General features: G+C 45.4%; 2 long non-coding RNA genes across 5 annotated transcripts in view; both read right to left on the bottom strand.

Moving 5' to 3' along the window:
- The window catches only part of LOC129431119 (uncharacterized), a 56518-nt gene that overhangs the window by 14868 nt on the left and 30617 nt on the right, over positions 1–11033 (bottom strand). The window lies entirely within an intron of this gene.
- On the bottom strand, positions 570–9341 carry LOC141369322 (uncharacterized). 4 transcript variants are annotated; one of them, XR_012372968.1, is made up of 5 exons: positions 9053–9341; positions 8627–8971; positions 7889–8084; positions 7452–7519; positions 570–879 (listed from the first exon to the last, which is right to left on the bottom strand). It is a non-coding gene; the product is annotated as an uncharacterized lncRNA (long non-coding RNA). The 4 variants fall into 4 exon arrangements; XR_012372966.1 differs by having other exon boundaries at positions 7452–8084; XR_012372967.1 differs by lacking the exons at positions 570–879; positions 7452–7519; positions 7889–8084 and having other exon boundaries at positions 8127–8753; positions 8828–8971.

Raw genomic sequence — 11033 nt, 5'->3', positions numbered from 1 at the left:
AGTTATTGAATGCATTTTGTGCCAAAGCACTTCTGTTGTGCTCACTGTGTGAAGAGTTTTGCAAAAGTGACCTAAGTATTGAGAAATGTGTCCTAGCGTCTGTAAAAAACTGTAAGCACTCATTTACTTTTAAGTAAATAAATGTATTTTTTGTCTAATAGCCAGACTTATTTTCGGTCATTTTCTTAATTTAAGATTTTTTAGATATTTTTACTGAAAACAAGACAAAAATACTAAGAAAGAAAGTCATTTTTTTGCAGTGTTGTGGCCAAAACGTCACTGTTTTCTATTAATAAAAGTTTCAATCTTTTTTAGAAAGAGTGTTGCACCATTTTTTCATTTAGCATGGATTTTTGGTTGCACCTCCTCTCTTTTGATGGCTGAGCATCTCTTCTTAACTTTTCAATTTAACCCCATTCACGCAGTACGTTGATCTCAGTGTGACATGACACACCGAGGGCTGATAGAATATATATAGCGACTACGCCACCCTGGCACTTGGCCAGAGATAATAACTTGCACTTAGGCAACACAGGTTCCTGTACTAAAGAATTGGTAGAAGACGTGGGTAAAATAAGTATGAAATTTTATTAAATATAAAAAAAGAGTATTATGCACACAATGAAATCACAACACAATCAATTTAATAGGATGTACTACGGGTGACCTCCATCCTCAAATACCTCTATGGGTGTAAAAGCAGGAGCCGAGGCGTGACAGCAGGGATTAAGGGCACTAATAGGCCTCCACAGCACCGCACAATTTTGGCTACACCTGTGTGGAAACACTCACACACACACACGCACACCACTGCACGCAGCACAGCACTCATGAAGCAATACCACCACCAAAATCCACCCCGCCTTCGGCACTCAGCTCCTGTAACAATAAGATAGTATATTACACTTAAGAATGGTCACAAAGTCACTGGTAGGATCACAACACACTATGAGTGTCAACACAGAGGATGAGGGGGGCACCTTTAACTTCTCACTGTGCCCTTTACATATAAGCACATCAATCAAATCAAAACAAACCAAAAACAAAAAGGAAAAGAGGGATATTATCCCTCTTCAATAACCAAATTAACTCAATAAATTAGAATTAATAAAATACAAAAATAAATAAAAAAAAACATAAAACAAAAAGAAACAACAACCTTTAGCACTCAAATATCACAGTAAAAGAAAAGCAACAAAACTAAAGAAACAATCACGTTCAATAAGCTTCAATCACACACACACACACACACACACACTAAATTACAGGCAAAGCAACAGCGCCTCTGGACGATACTTCCCACGAAGCCCTGACTGCACAAATATTAATCGCCCATAGACGCAACAAGTCTGTAATGAAGTTAAAAATAGAACACATTAAACAGTGTACATGCAAAATGTTTATTACGCTTTAAAAACACGTACCGGTTGAATGAGCGATCCGGAAGCACAGATAAATTCAAGGATAAGGCAGAAAGCTGCAGGCTCGTTCTGTCAATCTGGGGTTAATGTGTACAGGGAAACAGGAGCCGCTGATACGAGACAACACGATCTATAATAGAATTAACAGTATCATACAACCTACCATTTGGAACTATAGCACGGTTAAACTCTAAAACCACGTACCGTATGTGTGCGATCTCCCCACAAATCACGTCACAGCCCTCTGTGCACCCGTGGGCTCACTCAAATAAAGAGATCTCACAGCACACAACGGCACCGGGTAACATCAGGCAGCGGTCGGTACTGTTAAAGTCTCCCGCAGACTCACTTCAAACGATACACAAACAGACGCCTTCTACTTACACATGCAGTCTTTACACGAAAACGCATTATAGCGGTTTCACTTACCTATCGAGAGGGAACACGTCAACCAAGCTCCAGTCGCAAGGTGTGTCCAAATAAACCACTCTAGACAAGGAAAATACTAATAAGACACAACACACTACAAACCCTCAACCAACATAACCAACACATACCTGACCGGCGACTCGAGATGACGCAGAAAGGGGGCGTAACGCATAACACCATACTGCTTCGCAGTCAAATTTATACATCCCCCTGCCCATTGATAGGCTGATCAATGAACACAACGACCAACCAATCCAAGAGCAGGACGGGCTTTGCCAATCCTGTCACAATCTCCCCCCCGCTTCTGCATCGTCGCCCCGACGATGGACATCACTTAATCCCAGGGCCTAAACATTACTGAAATGGCCCTAGATGCTCCATCCTCAGCACCCACCACCCCCACTGACCGCGGAAGGTGGTGGACAGTAGAATGTTGACCAGCTGTAGTTCGACTACTTCGGCGGACTCTCTCATCATACAAACCCTCTGGCCTTTGAATTGGCTCATTCCCAACCGGCTGACTCAAGTTGAGTGGGGCCGCCACCACCACTTCACCACTGGGAGGATCTACACAGCCCAAGTCTACTGGGGCACTAACCTCCTCTATCACTGGGGTCTCAGACACTAAAACCCATAAATCTCCCAGTTCAGACTCCTCAGGTGCCTGCTCATCCTGCGCCGATACGGCCTCAGTGACAGGGTCCTGAGCAGGTACGTCGCCAGAATCTTGTTGGATTCTAATTTTCAATAAGGAGCGATGTACTTGCCTTACCTTATCCAAATCATCCACCGGGGCAATAGAGTACACTGAGCCTCCTTTTGTAGGGGCTCTCACAACTTGGTACACCACTGGGCTCCACAGATCTTGGATTTTTGACCGACCTCTCACGCCAAAATCGCGGAGATAAACCAGTTGACCCTCCCCCAGTGGCGCATCTCGTACTTGTGAGTCATGCCGTGCCTTGCGGCGTTCCGCATGAACTCTCAAGTGTTCACGGGCCCCCTCGAAAGCAACCTGCAACCGAGTTTGGTGCTCTACAACCCATTCATGCACCTTTCCCACAGCAGTCCCCTCTACCTTACCTAACAGAAAGTCAACGGGTAACCGAGGCTCTTGGCCAAACATCAAATAGTATGGTGACTCACCAGTTGATTGGTGGGGGGTAGTGTTGTAACTAAACAGGACCTGCGGAAGACATGCAGCCCAATCCCGTTTACTCGATGGAGGCAAGGTGCGTAAAAGGTTATGCAGAGTCCTGTTAAACCTTTCACACTGACCATTCCCTGCGGGATGGTAGGGTGTCGTTCGCGACTTCTCCACCCCATACAAACCACAAAGCTGCTGTATTAGTAAGGATTCGAAATTGCGGCCCTGGTCAGAGTGTATACGACCGGGGACCCCAAACTTACAGAACCACTCCACCACTAACACTTGGGCTACTGTCTCTGCTCGTTGATCCCGTGTAGGAACCGCCAGGGTATATTTGGTGAACACATCTGTGATCACCAAGACATTCTCCAAACCTGAACTGGTCGGCTCCAACACGGTAAAATCCACAGCCAAGATCTCATTTGGCCTAGAGGCCAACAAGTGCCCCATAAAACTAGAGGCCACTGGCTGCACACCCTTGGCGGACTGACAACGTTCGCATTCTTTACACCATCTGGCCACCTCACCGGACATACCAGGCCAGTAGCAACGCTGCCGGGCCAGCTCGGTCGTGCGTTCAATGCCCTGGTGTCCATGCTCCTGGTGTAACCCCCTTAAGACCTCAGCTCTTAACACAGACGGCAAAAGAACTTGAAGGATTTCCTCTCTCCCATCGGGACGGAATACCCGACGATAAAGAACTCCTTCTCGTTCTACCAGTCGATCCCACTGACGGAGCAAAATGAGACTATTCTTAGACAATGCTTTCCGTTCCTCTGGACCTGGAAAGTTTTTACTGCGCCAGAGACACCCCACACCCCCAATGTCTGGGTCAGCTTCCTGCAGTGCCCTGAGATCAGCAGCAGAATAGCTCGGGAAAACCTTCAGGGCAGCTTGAGTTGCCTGATACATATGCCCCATTCCTGCAGCTTGTTGTATCGATGCAGGAAGCACAGTAACTGGTACAAACTGCCCTACTTCCCCACTGTCGATTGGAAACTGTCTCGAAAGGGCGTCAGCATTACCATTACTCTTACCAGGCCTGTACCGAATTTCAAAGTCAAAAATAGCAAGCTGGGCAGCCCAACGCTGTTCTGTGGCCCCCAGCTTTGCTGACGCCAAATGGCTCAGGGGGTTGTTATCTGTAAAAACAATGCATTTCTGCCCTAGTAAATACTCCCTGAATTTTTCAGTCATCGCCCACTTAAGCGCCAAAAACTCCAATTTCATAGAGCTATAATTTGCAGAATTGCGCTCAGTGGGCCGCAGGCTACGACTGGCAAAAGCAATAGGTCGAACTTTTCCCTCCTGTTCCTGAGACAGAACAGCACCCAACCCTTGAAAACTTGCATCTACCTCAAGAACAAAGGGCAAAGAAAAGTCTGCATATGCCAAAATAGGGGAAGTGGTAAGCTTCTCCCTTAAGGTGTCAAAACTCTTTTGACATGATTCAGTCCAGGCATCGGCAAACCCCTGACCAACTACCTTTTTACGCTTGCCCCCAGCAAACTCTGCCACCAGCTTATGTAAGGGGGCTGCCAACTTGGCGAACCCCTCCACGAAGCGGCGGTAATAGCTGGCAAACCCTAAAAAAGAACGAAGCTCTGTTACACTTGCTGGACAGGCCCAACTAGCCACTACCTCCACCTTACTTGGATCCGTGGCTACTCCCTGAGAGGAGACCACAGGACCCAAATACTTTACCTGTTCCTGAAAAAACACACACTTCTCCAGCTTGGCTTTAAGCCCTTCCCGCTTCAATCGACCCAAGACTAACTCCAACCGTTCCAGATGTTGAGTCACTGAGGAGGAGAAAACCACAATGTCGTCCAGGTATAAAAGCAAGGACTGATGCCGTTGGTCCCCAAACAACCTTTCCATCAAACGCTGGAAAGTGCTGGGAGCATTACAAAGCCCAAACGGCATCCTGTTCCACTCAAATAATCCAAATGGAGTACAGAAGGCTGTTTTGGACTTATCCCCCTCAGTGACTGGAACTTGGTTGTACCCGCTGGCCAAATCCAAGGTGGAGAACCAGCGTGCCCCGGTCAATGCATCTAACGTTTCCTCGATGCGAGGCAGTGGAAACGCATCCTTCCTGGTCTTCGAATTCAACTGACGGTAGTCTACGCACATGCGTAGACTACCGTCTTTCTTTTTTACAAGGACGATTGGGGATGCATACGGGCTACAGCTTTCTCTAATTACCTGAGCATCAAGAAGCTGGTTAATGTGTGTTTTCACTACATCATATTCTGAGGGTGGCAAGCGCCTGTACCGCTGCCGAACCGGAACGTCATCAGTAAGGGGAATGTCATGAGAAATCAAGTCTGTACAGCCCAAATCACTTTCGTGTGCTGAAAACACAGACTGATACCTCTGCAACAGGGCCCTAACCCTATCCTGCTCCCTACCCTCCAGGGCTGATAAATCAATAGTGTCGATCCTCTGCTGCAACGAAGGTTCTAACACACACTCTTGAGCACCTACCATTGCAACAGTCTCCTTCACTTCAATGACCCCTGGAGGCAAACTCACCACAAACACACCATGTAGGGAACCCAACAGTGTATTTGGATAGACTACCACATCTAACACCCCTACATTTACAATTGGAATGTAAACTGTACCCCGAACTGATGGCACCAATGCAGGCGAGGCCAGAAGGCCAGCCGGGAGTCCCGACTCAAGTGGCTCGAACAACACTGTACCCTGAGAGTACTGCTCAGAACAGGTGGCAGCCACAATCTTCATGGTGCCACCTGGGATACGACACTGATGACGTCCTCGCACCTTTACTCGCCCTACCTGTCCAAGTCCTGGTTGACGTGTATCCTTGTGACACTGCTGCAAAGCCTGCATCACAAAATCAGGAACCTCCACTACGGGTGGAGAGTCAAACAAGGCTCGGCCATGTCGACCAAACAGCTCCTGGTAACACCGGCTCAACACATTCATTCCCAGTATTCCTGGGACCTGAGCACACGTATTACCAGGGGGATCCTTTACTACCAATATCCCACACCCTGACACCATCTTACCACACAACTCAACATCCAATTCCAGATAACCAAGATATGGAATAGCGAGCCCATTAGCCGCCCGTAGTTGGAGCCATTGGCAAAGTTTTAGGCGCTCCTGACCCCAAGGTTCAAAATGGCTTAAAAAGCAGCTCTCGGTTATAGTGGAAACCATAGAGCCTGTGTCAATCAAACAAGTCACCCCAACTCCCCCAATCTTGACCACCAGTTGTGGGCAGCCAGACATTAAATGAGACATCGAGCCCCTAATTACCCCAGCCGAGCTGTGGCTCAACAGCCCGGCGGGCACTAGTTTTCCGACGGCTGGCTTGAATGACGTTGTCCCCTCCCTAATAATGCCGGGATATGATCATAACGCAAAGGATTAGAAGATGACTCAGAAGCCGAATTGGCAGGCCGTGACAAATTACACTCCCTGGCAAAATGCCCAGGTTGATGGCACCGCCTACAAACCACCGGTCCATAACGTGGGGAATGACTACGCGAACGTGCGCCTTGAAATTGGGTGAAACTTTGAGTCAGCTGATTCAACTGATTTTGTTGAGCTTTTAACATTTCTCGTAATTCGCTCAATTCGGATGACGAAGACTCATTAGCAACGGAGCGCTGATTCCCCTGTACACCATATTGAATCCCATACGAAAACGGGACAGACTGGCTACGAGCCCGCGCACCCCCTGGCAAACCCTCCTGTTCCCACCGTATCGCCTCACTGCGTACTTCTAATAGTGTGATATTTGGTTGACGGCGAACTAACTGCTTGAGTTCACGCCGGAGAGCATTATCACCAACATGCTCCGCAAACTGGTCACGCAGCAATAATGGAGCATTTGAAACCGCCCCAGGAAACCGCTGTTTAACTTTTTCCATAAGACCCATCAGAGCAAGGGAAAACTCCAATAGGCTCTCCCCCTCCAACTGTCGTCTGGAAAAAACGCTTCCTGTAATGCTACGTGGGACTGTGAGCAGCCAAAAACCTCGCGCAACGCAGAAAAAATCTTTTCTGGATCCCCTCGTTCAGCATCCGAACGATATCGGATCTCGTCACGGGCCTCCCCCTCTAGATGGTCAAATAGAAAGAACGCCTGCTCGCCTACTGACAAATGACGGGTCCGAATACAGGCCTGTGCCTCCTCAATCCATTCGCTGATGCCAATACCAGACCGACCATTGAACCGTGGACACTTCCGGTCACGAGGTACAAACACAAATCTTTCCGACGGATTGGCACCAGCAACAGCTGGAGGAGGCACAACCGGCTCGGGATCGGGCACATGAGAAGATGAAGTGCTGGAGCCAGGCAACGCGAGAGCACTCTCTTGACGCAAACGCTCATTGTCTGCCTTCAACTGCACAACCAATTCTCTTAGTTCCCTAAGTTCTTCTTCCATTATTTAAATCACAACTTACCACCACGACGGGGGTCGCAAAAATAGAGAAAGCTGCTCACCGCAATCCAGCAGACGCTGTCACTTTGCCTAAAACAGTCAACACAAAACAATAACAAAAAAACACAGAACAATTACAATTCACCTTAACAAAAAAACTACTAAATACCCACGTCTTCGCCTAAATAAGCACAATCCTGCCGACTACGCCAGAATGTGACATGACACACCGAGGGCTGATAGAATATATATAGCGACTACGCCACCCTGGCACTTGGCCAGAGATAATAACTTGCACTTAGGCAACACAGGTTCCTGTACTAAAGAATTGGTAGAAGACGTGGGTAAAATAAGTATGAAATTTTATTAAATATAAAAAAAGAGTATTATGCACACAATGAAATCACAACACAATCAATTTAATAGGATGTACTACGGGTGACCTCCATCCTCAAATACCTCTATGGGTGTAAAAGCAGGAGCCGAGGCGTGACAGCAGGGATTAAGGGCACTAATAGGCCTCCACAGCACCGCACAATTTTGGCTACACCTGTGTGGAAACACTCACACACACACACGCACACCACTGCACGCAGCACAGCACTCATGAAGCAATACCACCACCAATATCCACCCCGCCTTCGGCACTCAGCTCCTGTAAAAATAAGATAGTATATTTCACTTAAGATTTGTCACAAAGTCACTGGTAGGATCACAACACACTATGAGTGTCAACACAGAGGATGAGGGGGGCACCTTTAACTTCTCACTGTGCCCTTTACATATAAGCACATCAATTAAATCAAAACAAACCAAAAACAAAAAGGAAAAGAGGGATATTATCCCTCTTCAATAACCAAATTAACTCAATAAATTAGAGTTAATAAAATACAAAAATAAATCAAAAAAACATTAAACAAAAAGAAACAACAACCTTTAGCACTCAAATATCACAGTAAAAGAAAAGCAACAAAACTAAAGAAACAATCACGTTCAATAAGCTTCAATCACACACACACACACACACACACTAAATTACAGGCAAAGCAACAGCGCCTCTGGACGATACTTCCCACGAAGCCCTGACTGCACAACTATTAATCGCCCATAGACGCAACAAGTCTGTAATGAAGTTAAAAATAGAACACATTAAACAGTGTACATGCAAAATGTTTATTACGCTTTAAAAACACGTACCGGTTGAATGAGCGATCCGGAAGCACAGATAAATTCAAGGATAAGGCAGAAAGCTGCAGGCTCGTTCTGTCAATCTGGGATTAATGTGTACAGGGAAACAGGAGCCGCTGATACGAGACAACACGATCTATAATAGAATTAACAGTATCATACAACCTACCATTTGGAACTATAGCACGGTTAAACTCTAAAACCACGTACCGTATGTGTGCGATCTCCCCACAAATCACGTCACAGCCCTCTGTGCACCCGTGGGCTCACTCAAATAAAGAGATCTCACAGCACACAACGGCACCGGGTAACATCAGGCAGCGGTCGGTACTGTTAAAGTCTCCCGCAGACTCACTTCAAACGATACACAAACAGACGCCTTCTACTTACACATGCAGTCTTTACACGAAAACGCATTATAGCGGTTTCACTTACCTATCGAGAGGGAACACGTCAACCAAGCTCCAGTCGCAAGGTGTGTCCAAATAAACCACTCTAGACAAGGAAAATACTAATAAGACACAACACACTACAAACCCTCAACCAACATAACCAACACATACCTGACCGGCGACTCGAGATGACGCAGAAAGGGGGCGTAACGCATAACACCATACTGCTTCGCAGTCAAATTTATACATCCCCCTGCCCAGTGATAGGCTGATCAATGAACACAACGACCAACCAATCCAAGAGCAGGACGGGCTTTGCCAATCCTGTCACATCAGAAAAGTCCTAAAAAACTGCCATTGTTCCTTCTTTGTGAAAGCAAACACGTCCCGTAATCGTTTCTGGGAACCCTCACATAAAGGGGACCTAGAAACATTGGCGTAACATTTACGGAAGGCGTCCTGTGTGGAAAAAATGCAGTAATGCTGTAAGGGGTGTGTCGCAGTTAGGCCTGGGCCAGTATAAGATTGTGGCATATGATAACCTTTAGCAAAAATACCACGGTTTCATGGTGTTGCGGTATTGCCATTGCAACACTAAAATGTGTTATTTTCAAACCCCAGGTAAAAATAAAGCCTTAAAATTATAATATGCTTTAAAAAATATATATATAATATTTTCGTTATGTTTAAATGTTAACATTAAACCAATCACATGATTTAATGATTTAATGAATTTTGTATTAACACAGCTCATACCTTGGAGACGGTATCACAGAACATTTTAGTGGTTTTGAAACCTTGACTGTTTAAAACCTTGGTATACCTTGAAACCGGTAACCGGCCCATGCCTAGTCGTTAATGTTGTGAGCACAGTTGATCCGTGATACGTACGGATCCATGATCCGTTATGTAATGTGTAATGTGATCCGAACCGTGCATTTTTGTGATCAATCTCACCCCTAGTCGCAGTGAGGACGCATGTTTCATTGCAACAAGAAGTTACCGTTCAGCTCTTTGACATAGGGGTTTTAAATGCACATCAACATTTATGACGGAAAATGTCTGCAAACCGGAAAGAAGCCAAGATCAGCGAGCTCATCACTGTCCGCACTGAAACTGAGATTATTCGCCAAAATAATAGAAAAACACGAATGCATGCATGTGGTTTCTTGAGAGAGAAATCGTGGATAATAAGCAAACTTAAGTGAATTGACACCTTTAAGAAGTTTTGACCTGCACTGACATTTGTGCTTTTTTCAGTTGCTTAAAGGATAATTCCGGTATTTAACACTTTGAGTCTCATTTCTGGTTTGTTTTTGATGAACTACAGTGATGGACACTGAAATTTTGACAATGGGTCGTGTCTTGACTTTTTGACTCATTTAGAAGCGTCTCTTGACTGCTTCAGAATGGAAGTCAATGGCCATGCACAAACATGTCATTAAAACAACACTTAACATTTATTTTCAAAACTGTGCTACTCACCGAGTGGTTCGTGGTGTTCGTTGATGATTAAAAACCAATTGCACAGTTGCGTCACGTCACATGTTTTTAAGGGATCTTAACGGATGTGTGTGAACACACATACAGATTCCGGAAAATCATTGGCAGTGTGAAAACGATTCCCGGACAAATCCCGAAGACATTTTCCATGAATTTTCCCTAATCTGTGTTTGAAAAGGGCTTATGTGGTATAAACGATGCCATTAAATTGACCAAGACTCCTGGGTCACCTGTTTACCCATCAAGTCAATTTTAAGTTGCTGGCTATTTGTCTAAAGGAAACTCGTCTACATGGTTTCATATAGTCTAAAGCAGAGGTGCCCAAACTAGGGCCAAAGTTGGCCCGTAATGACCTTTAATTTGGCCCGTCATGCCACATGAGATAAGGAAAAGGATAAACGTCACTGACGCATATTTTCATATTTCTAATTAAACATTTAACGTCTAAAATGTAACTTTTTTGTTTTATTTGCACATTACAAAAATATAAGTTGAAATTAAATGCAAGGAATTAAAGTAAA

This window comes from Misgurnus anguillicaudatus, chromosome 13, assembly GCF_027580225.2.
Source record: "Misgurnus anguillicaudatus chromosome 13, ASM2758022v2, whole genome shotgun sequence".
In the NCBI taxonomy this organism is placed as follows: Eukaryota; Metazoa; Chordata; class Actinopteri; order Cypriniformes; family Cobitidae; genus Misgurnus; species Misgurnus anguillicaudatus.
The sequence above is the reverse complement of the archived record's forward strand: the minus strand, read 5'-3'. Positions and strand labels throughout refer to the sequence as shown.